Below are 24,680 nucleotides of genomic sequence, written 5' to 3'. Positions count from 1 at the left end.
ATAAGGGTTTGGAGAGGGTGTGAGACCAGGTGATAGGCCCCTGCTTAGGAAGGGCTTCAGACCCTGTTAGCTCTCTTGTAAAATACGTGATTATTTTGGGCAGAAATAGAAGCATGAGCTATGCCACAATTCTTTAGTCACTTGTATTGTAGAACCTACCTACAACCATGGCTACTTCAGAGGCTTGTCCTGGCTTGTCCCAAACCAATGGAACTGTATTTGGTGCAAAATTTCTAAGATGGTTTGAGAGTCACTCCATATAAGATCCCCCACTATGTTGACTTGTAACTGCATAGATTAGTCTTGCCCATTTTTAAACTTTACACAAATGCAACCAAGCAGTATAACAGTCTTGTTCCTGATTTCTTTCATTTAATATTATGTTTCGAAGCCCACACATACTGTCACAGTGGGGTAAGCAGCATTCATCTTCTTTGCTGTCTAGTATTCCACGCTGTGAGACCACCACAGCTGATGTATCCGTTCTCCCGTGGATGGGCTTGTTGGAAGTTGTGAGCAGTGCTGTGCTCAAGGCCCTTCTTTTTTTTCCTTATTTATTTATTTAAAGAATTTCTGCTTCCTCCCCTCCTCCCAATACCCTCCCGCTCCCCCCACTCCCTCTCCTCCCCCCTCACCATTCCCAAGAGGAGTCAGGGTTTCCTGCCCTGTGGGAAATCCAAGTTCCTCCCCCCTCCCTCCAGGTCCAGGAAGGTGAGCATCCAAACAGACCAGGATCCCAAAAAGCCAGTCCATGCAGACAAAACAAGACCCACTGCCATTGTCAATGGCTTCTCAGTCAGCCCCCATGTCAGCCACATTCAGAGAATCTGGTTTGATCACATGCTCGTTCAGTCCCAGTCCAGCTGGCCTTGGTGAGCTCTCATTCGATCAGTCCCCTTGTATAAGTGGGTGAACGCATCCTTCACGGTCCTGACTTCCTTTTTCATGTTCTCCTTCCTTCTGCTCTTCATTTGGACCTTGGGGGCTCAGTCCAGTGCTCCAATGTGGGTCTCTGTCTCTATCTCCATCCATCGTTGGATGAAGGTTCCCTCTGGTTCTGTCAAGGCCCTTCTTGTACTGCACCTCCCCCCCCACCTCCTACTGCATCATCCCCCTCACTCTATCTGTTCACAAGGACCTGCTGTCCTTTAATGCAGCCAGCAGGCAGGTATGGACCTTGACTCTGAGTACATATTGCTTCCATAACCTGGTAGTCTCCAACTCCAGAAATTTGGTATCTGTCTCCCCAAACATCCTCAGCCTTTTCCAAGATGTCTCCTGGATACCTTCTCCTGATGTTTAGTGCTGTTTGGACCTTGTCAGTCTGTCCTCTCCCCTCACCCTGTTTTTTTAACTCCACCATGCATCATACCAGACATGTCACCGAGCTGTGTGTTGTCTGTGCTCCACACATCACTCAGTCATACTGGGGACATGGGTTCTGCTGACTGCTCATGTCCAATCCACAGTGCAAACCCAGAGCCTGCAGAGGGTGACTCATCTAGAAATATCTATTGAATGGATGAATACTTGTCTAAAATATAGACAGCATCAGTTATGATCTTAGGCACCTCACCAAAAAGGAACTTAGAGTAATTTCACCTGACACCCCCTGGGGAGGCACATTAGATCTTAGTAAGTGCCTCATTCCTTTACAATTAGCTGCCGACTGACCAGTTAATAAGGCCTAGAATTTTTCTTGGGATTGGATTTGAGCGTTTCCTTTTCTTGGAAAATCAATACGTTATTTATCTTCCGTACTCCCCAGCATTCCACTTGATTTATCAAAGATCTTTCCTGTGACTTTGAGATGACGTCAGCTGGATTCTGTTGGTCCCGCCTACCTTGTTTGTGATAAAACCTTCAAGTGGAGTTTTGCATGGTCATCAGCCTTTCCTGTGCACCTGCCAGGTGCAGCGCATTGTCCTATGCCCAAGGACATGGACCACAGCGGACTCTCTCTTTGCTTTGGAGCTCAGGTGTGTGTGGGGGTGATCATAGGTAAAGTGTGCCAGTGGCCCAGGGAGGCTGTGTGAGACGAGAGCATGGAATTCAGTGGACAGTGGGCATGGTGAGGCAAGGCTAGGTGGGGTGGGTATGAAGAGCTGGTGGAAGGTTTCCTTGCTGTGGCCCATGAAGTCAACGAGCAGTTATTGGGCTTCTGTTATGGTAGAGGTACTGTGTTGAGCTTGGTGGGTACAGATCATATTCTCATGAGTATGAAATGTTCTCCTCAACCCATGGACTTAAGGATTGGTCCTCAACACAGCGGTATTCAGAGATGAAGCTTGAGAGGTGACTGAATTGTGAGGGTCTGATAGCACTGGTAGACGAATCCAATGATACGTTTGTAACATAATGGAATGTTTAGAGAGGGGGCCTCGTTGGAGGAAGTAGTTGCTGGGGGGAATGTACTAGAAGGACTTGCTTGTTGTAGATCCTTGGTCTCTGTTGCTGGCCACTGCGTGGCAAGGAGCTTTGCTTCGCCATACCCTCCAGTGCTCCCTATTTCAAGGAGACAGTTATGCAGAACAATAAAGGTCATTGTGGGCACCAAACAGAAGTTCCAAGGTGATTTCCATTTTACCTGACATTCTCTCTCTCCCTCTTCCTCTCTCACTCCTTTCCTCTCTCTTTATCATAGCCTAGGCTCGCCTTACACTTATATATGGGAGGCTGGCCTTTAACTTCCGATTCTCCTACCTCCACCTACCAAGTGCTAGGATAACAGGTATGTCTCACCATGCCCACCTTTTTGAGGTTTCTTATTTTCTGATTCCAAGACTCTCTCTTTTTTAAATGTGTCAGAGTCTCTCTACATAGCCCTGGCTGTCCTGTAACTCACTATGTAGACCAGGCTGGTCTCAAACTCACAGAAACTCACCTATTTCTACCTTTCAAGTGCTGGGATTAAAGGCACGTGCCACCATGCCTGGCCCTGATTCCAAATCCTTATTTATCACTCATCTATCTGGGGTTCTGCTTCTTCACGATTCAAGCATGGTGTGGTACAAGACTGTTTCTTTTCCATTATCCCATTGTTGGCAGACAGCCATCCAGAGTAGGGATTTTCCTGTGTTTTTCCATGTGTGGTGTTGGTGATGATGCCTTTTTTTTTTACTTACAATTTTGTTGGTTTGAGTCTTAGTTGTGTTTTCTTTCTCTCTCTCTTTTTATTATTCTAATTACAATTTGTCAATTTAGCTTAGCTTTAAAAATGATTTTTAGTTTTAATATTTTTCTATATATTTTTCTGTTGGTTTTAATTTATGCTTATTCATGCTCAAATAATTAAGGCCATATAAGACGAAACCCTAGTTCACATCACTCACTTTAGACAAGAACAGAAACATTTCCCTGTAAGGTCTGAGGGGAGAGTGAGATATCCATTCCCAACAGCACCATTGGACCAGAGAAGCAAAAAGAAGGCACGTAAGTCAGAGAAAGAGAGAGAGAGAGAGAGAGAGAGAGAGAGAGAGAGAGAGAGAGAGAATTTGAAGATGATGTGACTTTCTATGTGGGAGCCCAGAGGTTGCTCCAGAAGCCTGTAAAATCTAATTAACAAACCCATTACATGTCAAGATAAGAATTAAACACACAAAACCTGGTTGCATCTCTATGCACCAACAACCAACTCCATAAAAGGGAAATTAGGAATATAAAGGAATATAATTCCACTTTCAATAACATCATAAAGAATCAGATACTGTGGTATAAACTTACCAAATATGTAAAAGATATGTTCATTGAAATCTATGAAACAGCAAGGGAAGAAATTATAGGAGACAGGAAGACACGGGAGGACTTCTGGCATTCATAGACTGGCAGATTCACCACTGTTTAATGCAATCTGTAGGTTCCATGCCATCCTTATCAAAATCCTCAAGCATCAAAATAATGTGTAATGGTAAAACCACCCAGACTCCCTGGGACAGGATTGGTGACTGCATAGTTGATGGCGTTTTCTTCTTGAGAGGAGATGGTGTGGTGAGATAGGCAAGTACATTGACCCTGGACTCATCTGGACTCCAGTGCCCAGAGTACCACTTACTCAGTCTATAGCTATGGGCAAGTTTATCACCCCATGAGCCTCAGTTTCTCATCTGGAAAACTGTAGCCCTTGGCTCATATAGTCTTGCAATTATTCAGGTCCATTCTGGTACCCAAGAGGCCTTCGATAAATATGGTTTGTTAATTGCTCCAGAGTTCAAAGCTGACCTCAGCTTACCATGTGTGCTATTCTCACCAAGGTCGACCTGGGATCCACAGGTGATTCACACTCAGATGAGCAAGGCTGAAGGCATACGTCACAAACAATTCCACACCAGTTTGGAATTATGATTAATAGAATGGTTATTTATTTAAAGGGAAAAAAACTTACAGATCACCATCCCAGCCCTCTGTGCAATCAGGAAAGGGAAGCCCAGCCCGAAGCAAGAGAGCAAGCGCAGAGGGCTACCACTGCTTTTTAAAAGAGAGACCACGCCCCAGTGGGCTGGTATCTCAGCGGCTATTGGCTGAAGGAGCAGAAGGAGCTCCCGCAGTACAAGGCAGCTCTGAGCTTTATGAGGGTGAAGAGAGTATAAACACCACTTCTACTATCATAGCCCTATCCTCCCCGACAGAGCCATCTCCACCATACACAGCCATCTTCGCCATACATAGCTATCTCCACCGTATGTAGCCATCTCCACCATGACACAGCCATCTCTCCTGTGACACAGCCATCTCCACCACCACTCCTTCCACAACTACCCATACCCACCACCATCTCTACCACTTACTCCACCTCCATCACTTCCTAAACCTCTACTTTATTACCACCTCTCCTACCATCTCCACTTCCATCTCTTTCTCTACCTCCACCTCTCCGGCCTCATTCCATTCTAAATGGCAGTTCATATTATTTTTGGTTCACTGCCTAATTATCAGTGCATGTGATGATGCTTGATGTAAATATTCTCTGTTTATATACAATGACTATCATCCATTTTAAAAGCAGTAATGAACCTTTGAAATATGTTTGTGTCCATCATCATAATTAATTTTTACAAAAGTTCATGATTTTAGAGGAAGCGTTGTCAGATCCCAGCCTATGGATTACTTGTAAATTTTGTGAGCTAATAGTTTTCTCAACCCCCTTCTCTGTCTGTCTGTCTTCCTGTCTTTATTTCTCTACTGGGGAACAGCTTGCGTATGCTAGGCATGCTAATTTCTACCGTTGAACTACAACCCAAAGCCATCTTTCTCACATTTTAAAGGATTGTTAATCAGACAAAGAAGAATATGAGTCAAAACATCTGACTTAAAAGGCTCTCATCAGCCTCTTCTATAGAGTATTAGTCAGGGTAGGCTAGATTATGCTGCGGTGACACCCTTTCTTCTCCATGGCTCACTCTAGTGAAAGTTTACTATCTCTTGCTGAGTTTATGGTGGCTGTGGATCTGTGCCAGCCTATGGCATCTGTCTTCTTGGTGTTTAACCAGCCAGGCTGTTTGAACTCTGCAGTTCTGTTATCTGGACATCAGGCCTCTTGGTAGTGTCTCAGAAGAAGAGAGATAGATGTTACAGAATCTCCAGGAAGCCTTTTCCCAGCCACAAACAGAGGGGCGTTTAGTACCTGCCCATGTGTTCCACTAGACAGAGCTTACCACGGGGTCCTCCTGATCTGCAAAGGGTTGAAAAAGGTGAAGGTGGGACACACAGGAGAAGATGAGAAAGTGGAATTGCTTAGAGGTCAATGCCATATTTGACCTTCACAGTCAGGAAGAGCCAAACCAACATCTTTTCAAGCAGGTATGATTTTCCAAAACCCATGACCTTATCTACAGCAGCCTCCTCTCCTAAGCTCCTTGTCCCAGCAACAAACCCCATTAAACATCTCGTTACTTTGGAGTGGCTCAGACAGAATGTTCCCATGGCTGTTGGCATGTCTCCCAGAAAAGTCTGTTTAGCTCTCCCTGCCTCCCCCAGCATCTGGCTCTGGCCCCAGTTGGGGGGGGGAGGTGCCACAGTCTGAGTAACTCACGACTCCTTTGACTCCCCACAGTGATGAATGACACCCATCCATCCTGGCCCCTGCTGATGGCCCAGCTCGTCCATCACGGCTCAGAGCTCCCGGCTGATGTATTAGTGGCTGAAGAATGGATTGCTCAGAGCCCAATCTACTTGCGAAAGAAACTGAGCCAAAGAGTGGATTCAATCGAATTACTCGTTCACCCTGGCCAGAGCTGAGAGGCACTCTGGCGGTCCCTCTTGGGTTCCTGCAGAAATATGATTTGTAGTCCTTGAGCCACCAGGCCATTCTCAACTAACTGGGCAGGGTATCACTTTAGAGAGAAAAAAAAGAAAGATTCATGGAGGAGATATTGGCCCATTGGCTTCATAATGGGAAACCAGGCAAGCCAGGTGAGCCTTTCAGTGGGGAAAGAGATGGGTGAATCAAGCCACGTTAGGGATGTGTGACTTGTGAACTGCTCAATGGGTTTGTGTTTGTGTCCTATTTCTGCTGCTCATGCTTTGTGAGATCTTGGGCAACCCACTTAAGCCCTGGGTACCTCAGCTTCACTGTTTTCACTTGAGTGACTGTTGTGAGGATTAAGTGAGTGAAGAGAGGCAAAGTGCTGAGCACAGCAAGCCAGGTGCCTCGTAAGTGGTCATAATGGATCTCAGATCTCCACCAGCCAGGAACCCTCGAGTTGCCAGGGACACAGTAGCAGACAATAGTGGTTTTAAATTATTTGCTATTCCTCCACTGAGGAATGGAAGGGCTGGCCTCATGATTACTCAAACCAATAGGATCTGGAAGAACCGTGTCACATGGAGGCCCAGAGAACCTGTAAGAGAACTGACTCCTTCTAGTTAGATTTTGAGGAACCTGTTCCTCGATTAGGGAAACACACAGTTCCTATGCAGCCAACAGACAAGAAGTGTGTTTATCTCAAGATGACACACTGTGAGGAAGCTCGAGCCAACAACCTGGAGAGGCCATATGGAGGGAGCTGCCCTACCGGTCCTCAGTGACTTCAGTCATCCCAAATGAGGTGCCAAACATGAGAATGAAGATGTCATCTTGGATGTCCAGACTCATCTTCAGCTGACAGTAGCCCTTGGTACCATGTAGTTGTAACTGCCTGAGGGACCGAAGGGAGAACATTCTCTCCACATGGCAGTGGTAGTATTTTTTATTTTGGTTTTTCAAGACAGGGTTTCTCTGTGGCTTTAGAGCCTGTCCTGGAACTAGCTCTTGACCAGGCTGGCCTCCAATTTACAGAGATCCACCTGCCTCTGCCTCCCAGTGCTGGGATTAAAGGTGTGTCCACCACCACCCTGCTATGGAGTTGTAGTCTTTTAAGCCAAAGTTAAGGGTGTTGGTTTTTCAGAAATAGATATCTGACATCGGAACCAATCTAGATGTTATGGTTTAAATCTGAAATGTCCTCAATAGGCTCAACTGAATGCATCTTCTCTGGCTTTGGCCTTATTTTGGTAGGTTGTAAGCTCTGTAGGGGCTGGGATATACCTGGAGGAAGGAGTTCATGAGGACAGGGGTGAACCTTTGGAAGTTATAATACCCAACCAATGGTTCTTGATGTTTTCTCTGTTTCCTGGTCCACCATAATGTGAGCAGCCTCTGTCCTTTGCCTCTGGGCAATGAGCTATTTTGCTATGCCTTCCTCAGGATGGCGATCTGAAACCCTCTGAAACTATGGACCAAAGTAAATACGTCCTCCTGTAAGCTGTTTCTTTCAGGCATTGTGGGCACAATGGTGCACTAGATTACATGTTTATTCTATCAATATTTAGTGATTGCTATTGAATGCCAAATGCCAAGAAGGAAACTCGTAAGATGAGCTTGAGAGTGCTGACCTTGAGGCATAGCCTGCTTCTTTTCAGATCTTAAGGTTCCAGACTAAGGCTGCAGACAATGTTTAATAAAGCATGCAAGTTTTTCAGCCTCAGGGAGTGACACACCATTTTTTTTTTTCATTACAAAACCCTACACCCTCCAACATTTATCCTGTTCTAGTCTCTTCCTTACTCTTAAGCAATTCATTGTAATTTTAATTTTACATTGACTATATCATATAACTTGAGTTCCACAAGATAGTGTTTCTCCAGTCATAAGTGTGGAGGGATCAATCCTGCCCCTCTCTCTTTGTACCCACGTGCCATGATTAGTTTTTGTGAACTTGATACAAAGCTAGACATACCCGTGAAGAATGAATCTCAGCTACGGAATTGTCTGTCAGATTAGATGATAGGCAAAGTTGTAAAGTGTTTTCTTGATTGCTGATTGAGGTAGAAGGGCTCAACTCACTGTGGGAGGTGCCATCCTTAGGCAGAAGGGCCTGGTTATCTAAGAAAGGTAGCTGAATAAACCAGAGGAAGCATCATGACAAACAGTGTCCCTCTGTGGCTTCGACGCCAGTTCCTGCCTTGAATTCCTGCTTTGAGTTCCTACCCTAGCTTCTCTTGAAGGAATAGCAAGTGTAATGGAAAGAAATCCTTTCTTCCCCAAGTTGGTTTTCATCACAGCAACAGAAAGCAAACGAGGACAGTGTGCATGGTAAATTTTCAGCTTATTGCAGACGGATACTTTGATAAAATGGTGTAAAAATCAATTACTAGAAATGCTAATTATCCTAATTAGATCATTACATGTTGTATACATGTATCAAATTGTCACACTGTATCCTCTCTATGTGCATAAGTATTGTAAATCTATTAAATGATACACAAGATGCAGGTCTGCTTTTTATTGTTAGATTCAGTGGCCATATTTTCAATTCATCAAAATGCTATTAAGGCCTCTAACCATTTGTTCTCAGTATCTGTTGCTAGGTCATAATGAATCTGTGGCCATACCCATCTGTGAATGACTTTTGAGTAGTGTTGCAATAGAGAACATCTTCGATACCCCAGAAGCCCAGACAGGAGGAGATTAGAGCCAGAGAAAAGGAGTTTGTTTGCTTGTTTGAAAGAGAAGACACCTGAGTCGGTCTTGTGTGTTGAGGGGAAGGAGGGGGAGCTGTGGGAGGAGCTATGATCCCGGAAATGAGTGGACCGATGGACTGTGCCAGAGAAACCACAGAAAATAGAATTCCAGGGCGAGAAATGAGGTTGACCTGAGCCAGGGGAAGTGCCAAGAGGGTCATGTCAACCAGGAGAGACCGGCTTCTCCCAGGAAGTCACCAGACTTCCTGTCACCTCAGTTCCCCTGCTCTAAGGAACACTTAGGAATAAAGTGAGCCAAAGAGATGGACATGCACTCAGGTTCGGCCCTCCCTGATCTGTTCTTTCAGCAACCCACGCATTCTTTGTCTGTTAGTATCTTGCTCAGCCCATATGGCTTTGGAGAAGTGACATCCCTGTCAACTCCCAACTATGAGCGGGTCATCCTGCCAGGATAGTCAGAGCGTTTTCTGGGACGTTTGTCAGATGTATCCTGAGAGATGACATTGACTTTTCAGAGAATGACCTCTACTGACAGAGGTGACCATAGGCAATCTTGGTCCCTGTGATGAGCCATCTTGTCTATCAACTTGACTGAATCAGGAATCCATAGACACGCTTCTGGGTGGGCTTGTGATGGTGTTGCCTGCTTTCTGTTTCTGCCTATGAGTGCATCTACCCTGTTGCCGCCCCATCCTTCACTGATATTGGAACCCAGCTTCTTCTTCAGTTCCAACATGGACTGGAGACCAAGGCCTTCAGGAGTCCTTCAGACCATCAGTGCCACTTTGGGACTGTGGAGTCCTTTAGCCTTAAAATGGAGCCGATATCATGCTCCTAACCTCTCCAGCATGTGGCCAGCCATTATTGGGCACTCCAGTTTGAATTGTATAAACAAATCTAATAAAACCCCCTTGTCACATAGCTTCATTCTATTTAAGAGCCTGCTGGGGCCATTTTCATCCGAACCACTACACTGAGATATCTTCCTCCTATTAGTTCCGTTCCTCTAGAGAACTCTAATCCCTTTAGGGAGAGACAGCCGACCCAGTGACACAACTGAGACACGACAGACAAATCCAAAGTCAGAGCAGTGGGTGAGGTCCTGATGACAGTGTGACTGGACAGACAACACCGCCACTCGAGGCTAGCTGGGACTCCGATGTGCCACCCCTTCAGTTTTCCAGTTATAGGAGCCAACATGCTTTTTTGACTTTTTTGAATTATGTTTCTGACTTTGGCAACCTGCGCATTAAGATGAATGCTCTCACAGTTCGGGAATGGCCAGCCATGTGGCAGGCGCCATTAGTTTCCATCTTCTGTGTCCTACATGGGTATGTCAGCAATTCATACTCTTCTCCAGTTAGCTGAAACTTGGCTTCAGAGTCTGTATAACTAACTCCGCCATGGCCCTCTGTGTGCGCTGAGTTCAGCTAGCCTCTTACTACTGCTTTCAAAGTCTTGCACAGTCAGGTTCCCATCATGCCCTCCGGTCTCATGCTAAACGGCTGCCACTATACTGTTCCTTAAGCATCTGAACCTTTCCAGTTGCTGGGGTGCGTCCACCTGCCACAGGACCTTTGCACCTGTCTACAGTGTTTCTTCTCCCTCGTCTCTTTACTCCCTTCCTCATCTTCAGCTCTCAACCCCTTTGCCATTTACCCAGGAAGCCTCTATCAGTTTCTCTGTAGAACTGGTGGTGACAATAGAGCCAGCAACACAGCACTTACGTTGCCCAAGCTACACAGCGAGTCCTTTATGCACATTGCTCCATTTAAATCCTCCCACTAGCCGTGTGAGGTTGGTGCTACCATGCTGTTTTATAAGAAGTTTGTTTTCCAGAACCAGGTATCTGTCTTCTGTAGTTTCTTAGACCTGGAATCGTGTTTATTAGCACTTTTATGTTGATTTTCTGAGTTCAAGTCTCTCGCTATAGCCCAGGTTACCCTCAAACTAGTGGCAAACCCTCTGCTTTAGTATCCTGTGCCCAGAGATGGTTGGCAGGAGCCACACTGCCAGCTTTTCTGTGAATTTCTGTCTTTCTTGACTCTTTGTATTACTCACCATTACCACATTATTTCATCTCTAACTATTGATGTTGTAGGCACTCTCTTTCCTCCCTCTTCTCTCTCTTCTCCCTCTCAAACCCTCTTCCTCTCAGAATGCTTGGCCCCGAGGGTCTTTTTCTTAATAGCCTAGGCTGGCCTTGAACTTAGGATCCTTCTGCTTCAAGCTCCTTGTGCTGAGGTTGCAGGCATGCATCATCAGTCTGTCCTTCTTATTTGTGCTTTAAAAGAAACTCTGTCCTCCTCATAGTGTGTGAGACGCACATAAGCAGGGAGCGTCCATGTCTGTTCCTTGCGGTCGATCTTCAGCATCCAACTCCAGGACCAGGACAATGCTACAGCTTGAATTCCCTCCGAAACCCACACAGAATTTTTGTTGTAAGAATACCAAGAGGTGGGAGCTCCGAGAGTTGAAGCTGTGATGTCTTTGTGTGGCTGACACGTGCCTCATCATGGGAGTGGGCAGCTGCCTCATCCTGCCTGATTTGTTCTTGCTCTCTGACTTGCTTGTGCTTCTTGCCTTCTGCCATATGAGGACAGAGCATAAGGCACCCACTATGTTTTGGCCCCATGCTGCTGAACTCCCAGTTTCCAGAACAGTGAGAAATAAATTTTCTTGATTAATAAGTTATCCGGTTTCAAGTATTCCAATAAAGCAGCAAGAACTGGACTAAGACACTTAGAGTTATTATTTAAAAAATATCCTCAAGGACAGCTTGGCTCATTTGACTAATTATGACCTTCTCTAACAGTGGTGATCCCCCAACACCCCCAGACCCCTGCAAGGGTCTTTAGTTTGTGTGGAGTTCTAGGATAGACCAGGATTTCTACCTAGGGTATGATACTCTGTGACTCCAAGCAGCCCTTCTTCTGGGGAGCAGCAGGGTGTGCAGAAGGACCAGGGTGGGGAGAGGGAGTGAGGCTAAGTAGAAGGGACAGGGGTGGGAGTGTTCAGCACAGCTGCTGGGGTGAAGCCAGGGCCACAGAGGCTAAACCCCGGTGGTCAATTTCTTGGATGGTTAGAGCTCAGTTTTAATAGTAGCCTTGGCTGTGACAGAGATTGAATGCACTTCCTTGGAGCCTGTGGCCTGGGTCAGGGGTAGGTGAGCAGTGAGGAGCAATTGAGTGCATGATGATGCCACATGCTTAAACGCTGTGTGTATGTGCAAGTATGTGTGTCTTTGTGTGTGTATATATATGTCTGTATGTGTGCAGAGTGATTGTGAGCATACATGGACCTATTTTATATAGTTTGAGCATTAGTGTGAGTCAAGTGTCATGGCTACTGAAAGAGCAACTTCACATGAGTTAGCAAAATATGAACTTGCACGTGGCTCCAGTTCCTCTTAATGGTTAAGTGCTCAGGAGTACTGGTGAGTTGATCCTGCATTTGGCACAGACTCAGCATATGTGTTTATGACATGCGTCCAAGTGGGAACAAGTCGTCCTTAAGTGACTGTGCATGTGTGTGCATGGTTCATGGGTATGATGCAGAGGAGAGCCTGGAGCTCTTAGCAGACAAGTCAGCACCTGTCTGCTACACTCGCATAATGACACAGAGCTGCCAATACCTGAGTAGGTGGCCATGCATCTTCCTCTAAGTGAGTATAGGTGCATGAACTCACTAAGGACAGCATGATATTTATTTAGCCCTGGTCCCACTGTCTGTGCAGATGGCACTGTGTACCCACCCTTCAATTCTGTGAACTCAGGAGACAACTACTTCTGCCCCCTTCCAGTGTTAATTACCTTTGATCAAGTCTAGAACGATACTGATGCAACCCTTGTGCCTCTCATTGTAAGGACAGCCTACCACTCGCACGCAATGACCTTAGCTGGCAGTGTTATTTGCTTCTAGATAACAGGGAGAAACAGGCTGCCAGAATCTTAGCAGCTTTGGAATCATCAACCAGGCACAGACATGCAGTCAGGATGCATCTACGGCTATAGCCCTTCCTAGCTGTGTGACTTGGCTAAAAATGACTCATTTTTCCCTCTGTAAATTTACCTGTAATAATACCAGGCACACGCTGGAGCCCACTCTGTGATGGAATGAACGTAGAGTACGTCCTCTTAGGCACAGATGCCAGCTACAGGAGTGGCTTGGCTCTTCAACAGTATTTATGCTTTCTGGACTCTTAGACATGAGGTATAATTTCCCCTGTCCTTTGAATTGTGTATTTCCGTGTGGTTTGTTCGATTTTAGAAAAATAAAATCGTACAGTTGGGGTCTCCTCTAGTTTGGGACCCTTCGTGAGGGAGCAGAGCCCAGTTGACCTACGCTTTTCATGCTGTGTCAGGAAATAGGACTTGTTGAACCCAGGGGACTGCTTGTTGCAGCATTGTGAATCAGATTACCCTGTCTTACATGTGCCTAAATGTTGGCTTCTTCCAGTGATTGGTTCGTTTTTGTCATTCTCCTGTGAAGGATGTACCTCACCTCATTTCCTAAAGGACAAAACAGTTTGGGAACTTGCGGGTTTATGCATCATAAGCAGGGTCAGCCTTTGATCAGGAAAAGTGATGTTTGAGACTGTCACTGTGAAAACTGGGGCGCCCTCTTAAGGTTTCTGGGCTCAGTAATAAAAGAATTTGAGAAGGGACTCAAAAGGGGAGCCATGGGCAGTTTCATTAGAGTTTAAGAGAAAAACTCAAAGGCAGGTAGACTGTAAATCTTGGCAGCTGCCCCAGAGGAGGGCAATAGAGCTGAGGAAAAAAGCAAACCTGTGGTGTGTATCAGGACCTTATGGAGATCAAACACATGGCTGGCCAGCAGCCACATAGTGGGGAGAAAGACTGGAACCCAAACTGTTAGGGAGAGCATAGTTAGAAAACCAACAGAAAAAAACACCTGGATGGAAGGCCTTTTGGCGTAGTTTGGAAAAGCAGTCCTACTTAGGAGGTCACCTGGGCTGTGACTTTATAAGCTACTTAGGAGGAGGCGGGAATTCTGAGAAGGGAAAATTCATTATCTCATTAACGAGGTAATTATTCCTCCTATCTCTGTAGAGCAACGTTTAAGAGGATCCCACCTTCCTGAGGACTGGTCTCTTGGCCGGGTGAGTGACCTACCCTGATGGATTACCTCATAAGAAAGGGGGCAACGGCCAGTCTCCACCCAGATACCTTCCCATCTTTCGGTTGGGAGGCAGCAGTTTTCTCGGAATGGCCTTCTTTGCCTCTATACCAAGTATTTTGCTATGAGGATGATCGGTGAAAACAGCAGCTAGAACTTAGGGACAAGTCTGCAGAGTGTTTGGGGGTTCAGTGAGGAAGCACAAGTAAAATCTCCTCTGTGGAGCAGCGTCCCTGTGTTGACTCCATTCAGCTAACAAAGAGAGCTTTGAGGATAGAGAGGGAGATATCAATCCCTTGTCGGAAAATTCACGTAAGAGGTTACTTTTGATGAAGCTAGAAAGAGATATACTTGGCGACAGAGAGTTCAGGTGGGGGTTGGAGGGCTAGAGAAGTGGGAGGGAGGAGTGGTTGGATCAAACAAAGAGTACATATGAAAATGCCATAAGGAATCCATTACCTTGTATGCTAATTAAAAATAAACCAGCCAAACATTTAGAGCAATCAGGGGAAAGAAAGACCCAAATAATTCAAATAAACAAATCTTCTGCCACCCAGGGATAGCCAACATTTGTATTCAGGCTTCTAAATATCCTCTCTCTAAGATTTAAGAGCAATGATCATACTCTTATACGGCATGTGGATTGTTGCCGTACTCTTCAGGGCCATGTAACACTGCATGAATGTTCAGCTTGAACTAAATTGTGGGCCACATCATTGCTTTAAATGGCTGAGGAGTGTTCCTTTTTATGATGTCTCTATTTATTTATGAATATTTCTTAATAATAATGAGCCCGGTATTTCTGGACCTGTAGGCTGTTTGCAAGCTTTTGCTGTTACAAGCGGAGCAGTGACGAAATCCTGGGAAGACGCATCTTCAGGCATATGCCTAATTATATCCTCAGAATGGTTCTTTGAAGTGGGATTGCTCGTCAGAAGAAATGGACTTTTCAAAGGCCTTTGTTACTATTACCAAATTGCTGTCCCAAAGCACTGCATTAATTTGCAGTCCTAGAGGTAATGCATAGGAGTGTCCTCTACTTGAATTCCATGTCAATACAGGGTCTTGTTAATCTCCTAAATCTTTGCTAATTCTAGCAGTGAAAAGTGGCCTTTCCATTTCCAATGTACTTTTCTTTTATTTCTCTGAATGCAGACCTTAAAATTTTTAAAAATGAAAATGTGTGTTGTTAAAAATACCCTTTTTGTTACCCTGTTGGTATCTCTGGAATGCAATTCATTCATTCACTCATTCATTCATTCATGGAGCAGATGGACCTACTGTGTGCTCCTTCAGGGACAGTGGGAACAGAGTGACAATCTCCTCCAGAGACCACAGGCTGCTGTGTGTATGTCTGGAGTGTGAGGGCAGAGGGGGCTTGAGTCTTCACCTTAGGCACACAAGTTTCCAGAAATTACCATAAAGGAGGATTCGAGGCAGTGACCCAGTTGGAGTCAGTATGGGTCAAGCTGTCTGGCTATCTGGCTGTGTATGGCAGGGAGAGGAGGAAATCAGTAATGCTAATTCTCCTTATGCAAATTTTGGTATTTTGTTCTCTACAGATGTTTGCATTCATTATGATTTTTAAAATATTGCACTATAATATTCGCTCTGATTGTTGAGCCTTCTTGGTAAACGTTTGAAGTTGCACCGCTGAGACGCATGCCCAGCCCATGTCATGCTCACCCTTGTCCCTCCTAGTATATTTCTGACTCCTAAAATTCCTGCGAGCGTGCAGCTGAGACCCGACGATCTGAACTCAGGGTCTGCAGACTTATAAATAAATGCTGTTCTGGCTGCGCAACCAGAATGATTTCAAGTCATTCCATTGACCATTATTTTGAGGAATTGCTTTGTGCCAGGCGCTGGGTCAGACACCAGGGATATGACTAAGCACTCAGATGCTGCTCTAGGACTGAGATTCAGGGATAAACAAAATACCCTGTAATTACCCATCAGCCAGCTCTGTTGGTGCAAGCATGTGGCAGGCCATTGTGCCTCCTTGTGTATCCATCTTGGCCACCGTTTTGGGGAGAATAATTCACATTTTCAACAGTCTTGGATAATCTTAAAATCAGTGTTGGAAATCTTAACATAGCTATAATAATTATATCCTCTGTAAGTTCCCTCCATAAGCCAAGCATGGTGTTAGGTTCTTATAAGTGTTAGGGATAATAAAGAAGTCACTTTATATACTTCTGCCCGAGAGAAGTTACTTATACAGGTGATAGAAGAGTAGAGAGGCTAACTAGGAAAGGGGTAACAATTCAGAGTTTGGGTCACAGTGGGAAATGATTACAGTCCCCAGGGCTGAACAGTAACTATAGTCCTCAGGGCTGACCAGTGACTGTGGTCCCCAGGGCTGACCAGTGACTGTGGTCCCCAGGGCTGACCAGTGACTACAGTCCCCAGGGCTGGCCAAGCATAGGGAAGGGGTGGTGCGTTCTTGATCTGGGGCAGATGATGGAACCTCAAATGACCTGGTGCATGGGGGCTCCCACCCTGGAGGAGGGTCAGCTCTTGCTGGTGATATTATTGGAGCAGAGAGGAAGGGGGGCAATACAAAGTTATTTAGTTTTTCCTCCCTCTGTCTCCAATTTCCCACCAGTGGTCTACCCTTGTTGGATGACCATTGACCCTGGAGATAAGTCAGAGGTCATCTTTCTGAGTCTTAGATAGCAGAGCTGGGGGAAAGGCAAGAGCAGATCTAAGTGAAGAATGAGGGATCTAACAGGGCTGGGAAGTCTGTTACCAGGACACAATAGATACCTGGATCTGAGGTCAAATTTGTCTGGTACCACGTTCATACCTTCCCTACACTACAGCTTCTTCCTCTCTTCTGAACCCCACTGCCACCCTGGGTGCCTTGTGTTCAGGTGCACTTCCCTTCCTATGGCCCGGGCTTCCATTTGCATCCATTACAGTAGCTCATATTTCCTTCTCAGCCCTAAGAGAGGCCACATCACTCAGCACTGAATCCTTTATGAGCGGCATTTCTGGAGTTAGGCAATGCTGACAGCTACCTGAGTCCATAGTCATAGTCTGACCGTGAGTTCACATCTGAACTCTTGACGTTTGGGTCTAGGTTCTAAGAGCTCATGTTTTTTCTCCTTCTTTCTCATATCTGCCATGATCTTTGACTTGCTTTCTAAGCTGCTCTCTGACCTTAATATCTGTGCACCTATCCTCAGTTGAGTAGTTCTTCCTAGATCTCCTCCTCCCATGCCCAACCCAGCTGTCAAGATCATGATTCTCATGACTTTTCAGCCACCTATCCTGACCGGCTCCTCTCATCTATGAAGTTGAACTCAATGAACGTCGATGGCTTCTGCGTTTGTTCAATGTCCCTGGATGGTCTCTTGCATTGCCTGAAAACTCCTTTGCCTTACTAGTGGCTACAGCTAAACTCACAATGTCCCCTGTACCCAGTGGGCTGCCTGAAAAATGGCTTGGTGCAAACATTCAGATGAGTTCAGTTCTAGACTGATGTTAATTGGCTTGGAGATTCAATATCCAGAGATAAGGTGAGAATGTAGGGGATCAGAAGACAGGATAGAGCCCAAAGGTTGGGGTGCCTTCATGGAGGTGGTAAAGACAATATGGTTTCCAGAGGAGAAACACTGGTCATGCGGGAAGGAAGAGTAAGACCTCGGCCCAGTGTCTTCACAGGGCTCAGCACACTCTGTCATAGTGCCCCATTGTTAGTGACTTCAGTAGCGACTGACATTGCGTGAATCAGGATTCTGGTTGTCCTAGCCTCAGAGTGAGTTTATTGCCAGCTGGGCATTATGAAGGACTAATTGTGAGCCCCTCACACCTGCTGGGTCCCCTGGTGGCTGGGACTCAGGAAGGAAGAGAAGGGTATGAATAAGCTTGTTGCTCATTAAAATCAAACAGTGAAGGCGCTGGCAAAGGGGCTGGTGGTCCAGGTGTGGTTTCAGAGAAAGCTGGCTGGCATTTCTGGAAGCATAGCTCACTGTCTTAGCACCTGCCTCCTTCCCTGACTTGGGCTATGACGTCCAGTGGTAAAAGAGCTGTCACCCCGAGGGACATGCACAGCCCTTGTGAGCTCATGACCAGGCAGAGCCACCTGGATGGAGGATTTGCTGAGTCCACACTGAGTTCTGGCTGAGCTGAGATACTGCCTACACATGACTGCTAGTCCTAGAATAGAGGCGACAAGTCTGGTTGAGGCCCAGACTACCCAGACTTAGTGGATGCCTCTGGGAGATGGAGTGGAAGTCAGAGGAAGGTCATAGAATGACAGCCTAGTGCAGCTTGAGGAATTCTGAGTAGTGTCCACTCTGGGCTCAGGGGTAGGACTGGGACTATGAGTAATGGTCACTTTGGGCTCATGGGCAGTACCAGGACTATGAGTAGTGTCCACTCTGGGCCCAGGGGCAGTACTGGTGCTGTGAGTAGTGCCCACTCTGGGCTCAGGGGCAGTACCAGGACTATGAGTAGTGCCCACTTTGGGCCCAGGGGCAGTACTGGTACTATGAGTAGTGCCCACTCTGGGCCCAGGGGCAGTACTGGGTCCACAGTAAGAAACTGAGGCATCTGGAACTTCATAGTTATCAGCATGCTCATCACCTGTCTTTACTTTCTTAGCATCCGTCTACATCACTGGAGGGTAAATTCCACAAAAGCAAGGATATTGCTTATCTTATTACTGAATCCATAATGCCTAGAACACATGTGCTGAAAGAAAGCCCCAGTGAATGGGTAATTTAACATTAGGGATGGCTCAGCAGGTAAAGGTGCTTGCTGCCAAGACTGATTTTCTAAGTTCAATCCCTGGAACCCACATGGTGGAAGGAGAGGAGAGGTGACTCTTACTTCTGACCTCCACACACACATACTATGGTATGCTTACCCCCACTCTATAAATATACTGTGTAATGAAATAAAGTACTTATACTCAATTCACTGTATTGTTGGACTATTAGTATTCTATTAATATTAAGAAAGCATGAAGAGAGATCGACACATCCTAAAACCCTCACTTCTGAGGTCAGTGGAGAGAGACTTGTCTATGCCCACCATTTGGAAAATGGCAACCCTAGCCTTGGACCCATACTGTTACCTTAGATGCATTACAGCCACCTAGGTAAATCTCTGACAGGACAAAAAAAGGTGATCTAAAAACTACAGCTTTTTTTTTTTTTTGTGAAAAGGGCGTCCTGAGATGGAGAGAACATACAGATGAGCTCTGGTCCATCCCATAACAGTAGTTAAGAACATCAAGTTGTGAGTAACAGGAGAGAGAGTGAGACTATCTGGAGTGTTGGAGACTACCTTCTGGAACCGTTATAATTCCAGCACAGACCCATTGTGTGGCTTTTTCTGGGGAGACATGAACAAATGTCTCTTCTTCCAGATATAGTACCAATGACAGACCCAAAAGACTGTTCAACTCAAACATGATGTGGTGAACCAATTAAGTGATGTGGTGTTGGGGCTGCTTACGGAAGCATGGGTAATGGATTGCTAGAGCTCCCGACCCAACTAGCAGACAGCTCCATTGAAGAGCCTCCTCTTCCCCCACATTTAACCTTTGGAGGAACTTGTGAATCCTGTAAATTTCATGAACTCCCTAAGCCCCTTAAGTTGTCTGAGCCTCTTGAGTTTTATAAGCCTCCATCATCTTTCTAAAAAGGGATTTTTAAATGCAGAGGAACTAGCTACATAGCACGCAGACTGCCATCTGCAGCTATTATAAACCCACCACAGACCCATGGTATTGTGTGACTTTTTCTGGGGAGACATGAACAAATGTCTATTCCCTCAGGTAGAGCACCAATAATAGAGCAAAGAGATTAGTTAGCTCAAGCCTGATGTGGTAAACCAATTCACGCCTCCAGTACTTGTGAATGTTTCCTTTTTGGAAGAAGGATTTTTGCAAATTTTGTTAGTCTTGAGATGAGGTAAAAATTCTGGATCACTTAAGTGAGCCTAAATCAAAACAAGAATCCCTAAACCAGGGATTAGGTTTTGGAGAGCTTGGTCCTAATTGGAAGTGAGTAGACCACACGCAAAAGTCATGCCATAAATCCTAATAGATTGTTCCTTACCCGTAGCTATACACCATTTCAGTACTTGGTAGTCATTTAGACTTTTACTGAAATGTTCTAAGTAGACACATTGTTTTGTGTTACGGTCAGTGGAATGAACCACAGGAGTACGTACACACAATGAATTGCTGGAAGTTCTCAGTACAATGAACACCCTGGTCTCCCCCATATCCTCTCTTCACACGTCTTCTAGGAATATATTTGTTTGTTTGAAACAAAGATGGATATAGAATATTAATATAATAACTTTAATGATTAATTAATAATAATTTTAAACGAAGAGTATAGCAGTAAGCATTTGAGACATCACCGTGTGCTGTGGCGTTAGGTGTACTACTTAACTGAATCATCACAACTCAGCTATGCTGTATGCCCATTGCACGAAGGCACAAGGAGGACCAAGTAAGTGACTTATCCCAAAGTCATACAGAGGAGTAAGTGATATGAGCCTGGATGGTCAAGTTTCTCATCCTAATTCTGTCCTAAGATAACATTTGTGTGTGTGTGTGTGTGTGTGTGTGTAGTATTTATGTGTGTGGTGTATGTGTGTATATGGGTGTACAGATGTATTCATGTATATTTATGGTTTATGCCTGTATATATATTAGCTGTGTATATATGTGTGTTTTTATGCATATATGTGTATGTTTGTGTATATAAGTGTACGTGTGTTGTTTAGTGTATGTGTGGGTACATGTCTGTCTGTGTGTGTTTGATGTATGTGTATGCATGTATATAAGCCAGAAGTCAAGGTTGAGTGTCTTCTTTAGTCATTTTTCAACAGTGTTGTCATATTTTATGTTAACTTGAGACAGGCTAGAGTCGTTTGGAAAGAAGGATTTGTCTCCATGGGATTGGCCTATATTTGGCATTTTCTTGATGAATGGTTGATGTGGGAGGGTTCAGGCCCCAGGTAGTGGTACCACTCCTGGGCAGGAAGATTTGGTGATCTAAAAAGAACAGGTTGAGCAAACCATGAGGAGAAAGTCAGTAAGCAACATTTCCCCTGTCCCCGCTTGGCTTCTGCTTCAGTTCCTACCTCTAGGTTCTTTCCTTGAGTTTATTCTTCAACTTTCCTCAAAAATGGACAATGATGTAGAAGTGTCAGCCAAATCAATACCACCCCCCCAAGCTGCTTTTGGTCATGATATTTTATCAAAGCTATAGAAACCTTATCTAAAACAGAGATTGGCACTATGTTCGTGGGATATTGTTGAGATAGACCCAGTCATGGTTTGGGGAGGATTTTGGAAGGACTTTGGAACTGTGGACTGGAAACTCCATTGAGTGTTCAGAACATGATGAGCTATGGTTGGTCAGAGTCTTCATGGAACCCAGAGCTTGTGAGTTCAGCTTGACTTGCTGTCTGGAAAGCCCCAGGAATCCTCCTGTCTTTGCCTTCCCGGAGTTTTGATTATAGGAGCCCAGTTTTATATGGGTGCTGGGAACCAACCTAGGTTCCTCATGTCTGTGCTGCAGATCCTTTGTCTGTTGCACCAATTCCCCATCCCCTCAGATGACTTTTTAGTATCTGTTAGTATTTGGACTACAGAGCCCAACCTATGACCAATATTCATGAGCCGAGTTCCTAGCTACCCCTTGATGTTCTAGGTCTGCAGTTACTCTGGTCTGTGAGCTCGTGTTATATTATAGGTGAGGACTTTATTCATAGGAGAGGTGTGATGAATGTATTCAGGGGAAGCTTCTTGGTACATCCCAGCTATTTTAAACACAAGGTGGAGCAGGCAGGGACTCAGTTGAGTACTACTCACGAACGTGGGTAGGATGCCTTTGCTAAGGATGCACTGGCCTTTGGGAGGCTGGTGTCTTCTGGAGTGATGAGTAAAGTCCACAGTCAGGGGTTAGACTCAGCAGATCTAGAGATGAGACTGCATGCCAGGCCGAGGAGTGTTTACTTTGTTCTGTGGCCATTTGGGAGTCACGTGGACTTAAAGAACAGCACAATAGGTGTTTCTTCTAAAGGTCACCTTCTGGGGTGCTGGAGCTTGTGAACTGGATGTGAGTGGATCTGGGGACCAGACATCTGCTGCATTTAGAGTCCCTGGGTCAGCTGCTTCCTTTCTCCATGGCCTCTTTCTTAGACTGGATGGCCCACAGAATGAAGTTTGCCTCTTTGCAATTGTGTTTGCTTTTAGGACCTGGTCAGCCTGAGAAGAGATACTCTATGCTTGCTTATATTCATATGTGGATTTTCAGGGTGCAGGCTCATACCTGAGGTTGGGGAAAGGAAGTCACTGTCACTGAGTGTCTGCTGTGTCGCCAGCCTTTATTATGGGCCACTTATTTTACCCCTTAGCATAACTCTGAGTGGTTGCTATTGTGTTTTTCATGGGTAATATGAAGGTCAAACAAAATTCAGGTTCTCACAACTTGTAAATGGCAGACTCCGCATTTGAACTTGAATCTGTTGACTCAACCCAGTGCTCTTCAAAGGTTGTACACTTGACCCTGGGCAGACTGTGTCTTGAGAGTTCTGCAGATCCTTCGGTAAATGCAGGGACCCTCAGCTGGCTGGCGGCTTGCCTCTTCTGTCTTGGTCTTGTCTCCTACATAGATTAATTGCTGGTTGTCCAAGGTGTGATGTTCTTCCATGTCACTGTCCCATCTTACATGGGAGCACTGGGGAGTGGTGCAGCCATGCTGATCCAGTCTACACCAGCACAGCTGGCAGCCGACACAGCACCCTCATCGGAAAGCGATCCATCAACCAGAAGCCCCATTGCCGTTCCTGTCCAGCTGCTGAGCTGGCACCTCTGGGCCTCCTCAGGTGTGACAGCACCCCAGCTTAGAGCCCCTGGGCTGATGCTGCTGTCTGTCTCTTGGAGGATTACTTTTGAGGGGAGGGCAGGTGGTGGAAGCTGTGCCTTGCTGAGCCACTCCTAGAGGGCTTTGGATAAAAAGAGATGAGTAGCTGGTGCCCCTAGGTGGAGGGAAGGGTACATTTTGTACATAGCCCCTGTTCTGTGCTGCACTGTCAGTAATAAAAAGGAGAAGAGTCTCCACGACTCAGCCCTCTTTAGCCATCCTCACCTCAGTCATTCCCCAGAGACTGAAGTATCCTTACAGATTCTCATAGAGCTGAGACTAGGAGGGACCAGTAGGACTGGGGTGTGGCCTTATCCGATAAGTATGTGGCTTTTTATGAAAGTAGAGACGCAAGGGAGCCAATGCTTATATCCTAAAGGCTAGCCCTGTCCCTGTTCAAGAGGCCAGCCCCTTCTAAGATCTAGGTGGAGTTAACGGAACTGCGGTTCTTTGACTTGGTCATGTGCCAGAATTGTTCTTCCAAATGTGGGTCTCTAGGTCCTATATCCACAGTTTTCAATGTGCTGGAATAGAGTGTCAGAATTCACACTTCTGACAGGTTCCCAGGTGATATCCATGTTTCTGATCCAGGGTCTACAGTTCAGACTTTACTGGTTTGAGGCAAGGCCAATGCCCTTTGTAGTCTTTCCGGGAATTTTGCAGAAAAATAATATTGCTCTCATTGGCTTTTTAGTCCCGAATCAATTTTCTGATTGTCTCCTACCTGGTTAGGCCTAGACTTAAAACTAGGGGCCAAGTTCAGTCCCTTCTGGTGACAAACAAGAGCTTTCCCAACATATCTAGCCAGCTTTGGTACAGATCTGGAACAGGTAGGGCAGGGTTTCTATGTGAGAGGTACAGATAGGATCATGTTTGCAGATACATCCTGTTTTACTGTTCTCTAGATGTCTCCTTTGGGGGCGGGGCAACTGAGATGGTAGGGGGAAAAGCACTGGCTTTCAGGGAGGAACAGTCTCCTCTGACTTACCAGAGAAAATGTCTTTGCTGCAGCTGAGCCCAGAAGAATCTGTATGGGGGATCTTTGGAGTCACTTAGCAGCAGTCTTGTTGTGGTAGCTAGATTTCTGCTACCGCGATGAAGACGTGGACAAACAGATGTACACATGGTTGTTTTGGCTCACAGTCTTGGGAGTCATCACCATCTAGCCTATTTACTTTGGGGCCAGGTGGCATCTGTAGTAGCAGTGTGGGGCTGATGGGTTGGCTCATCAGTTAGGGATCAAAATGAGGTAGAGGAAGGAACTGAATCCCACAACTCTGCTCAAGGGAACATCATTAGCTTTCTAAAGCTCACCTATCACTCCCTCCCAGTAGCACCACCGTGGGGATCAAGCCTTTAGCAGATAGACCTTTAGAGAGCTACAACATCCTCTTGCAGCCCATCACTGACGAAGGACAAATGACTTTCTCTCTTAGATCCCTAACCCCACATGCCACCAGAGGCAGAACTACTTTCTGGATTTTGTTCTTTTCACCTTTTTTTCCCCTGCCAGGAGCTGGCATGATGACAAGCCCTAGTCAGCTGACTTTCTAGAGACTCTAGACTTATCAAAGCACTTTTAAGGGCAAGATTTTCAACTTCACATTTCCCTCTCATTCCCCACAGGACAGGCTTTCATCGCTTGGACCAAAGGTGCTTACCATACTGCTGGCTGTCCTGCAA

Source organism: Myodes glareolus, chromosome 10, assembly GCF_982192425.1.
Source record: "Myodes glareolus chromosome 10, mMyoGla1.1, whole genome shotgun sequence".
Taxonomy (NCBI): domain Eukaryota; kingdom Metazoa; phylum Chordata; class Mammalia; order Rodentia; family Cricetidae; genus Myodes; species Myodes glareolus.
The sequence above is the reverse complement of the archived record's forward strand: the minus strand, read 5'-3'. Positions refer to the sequence as shown.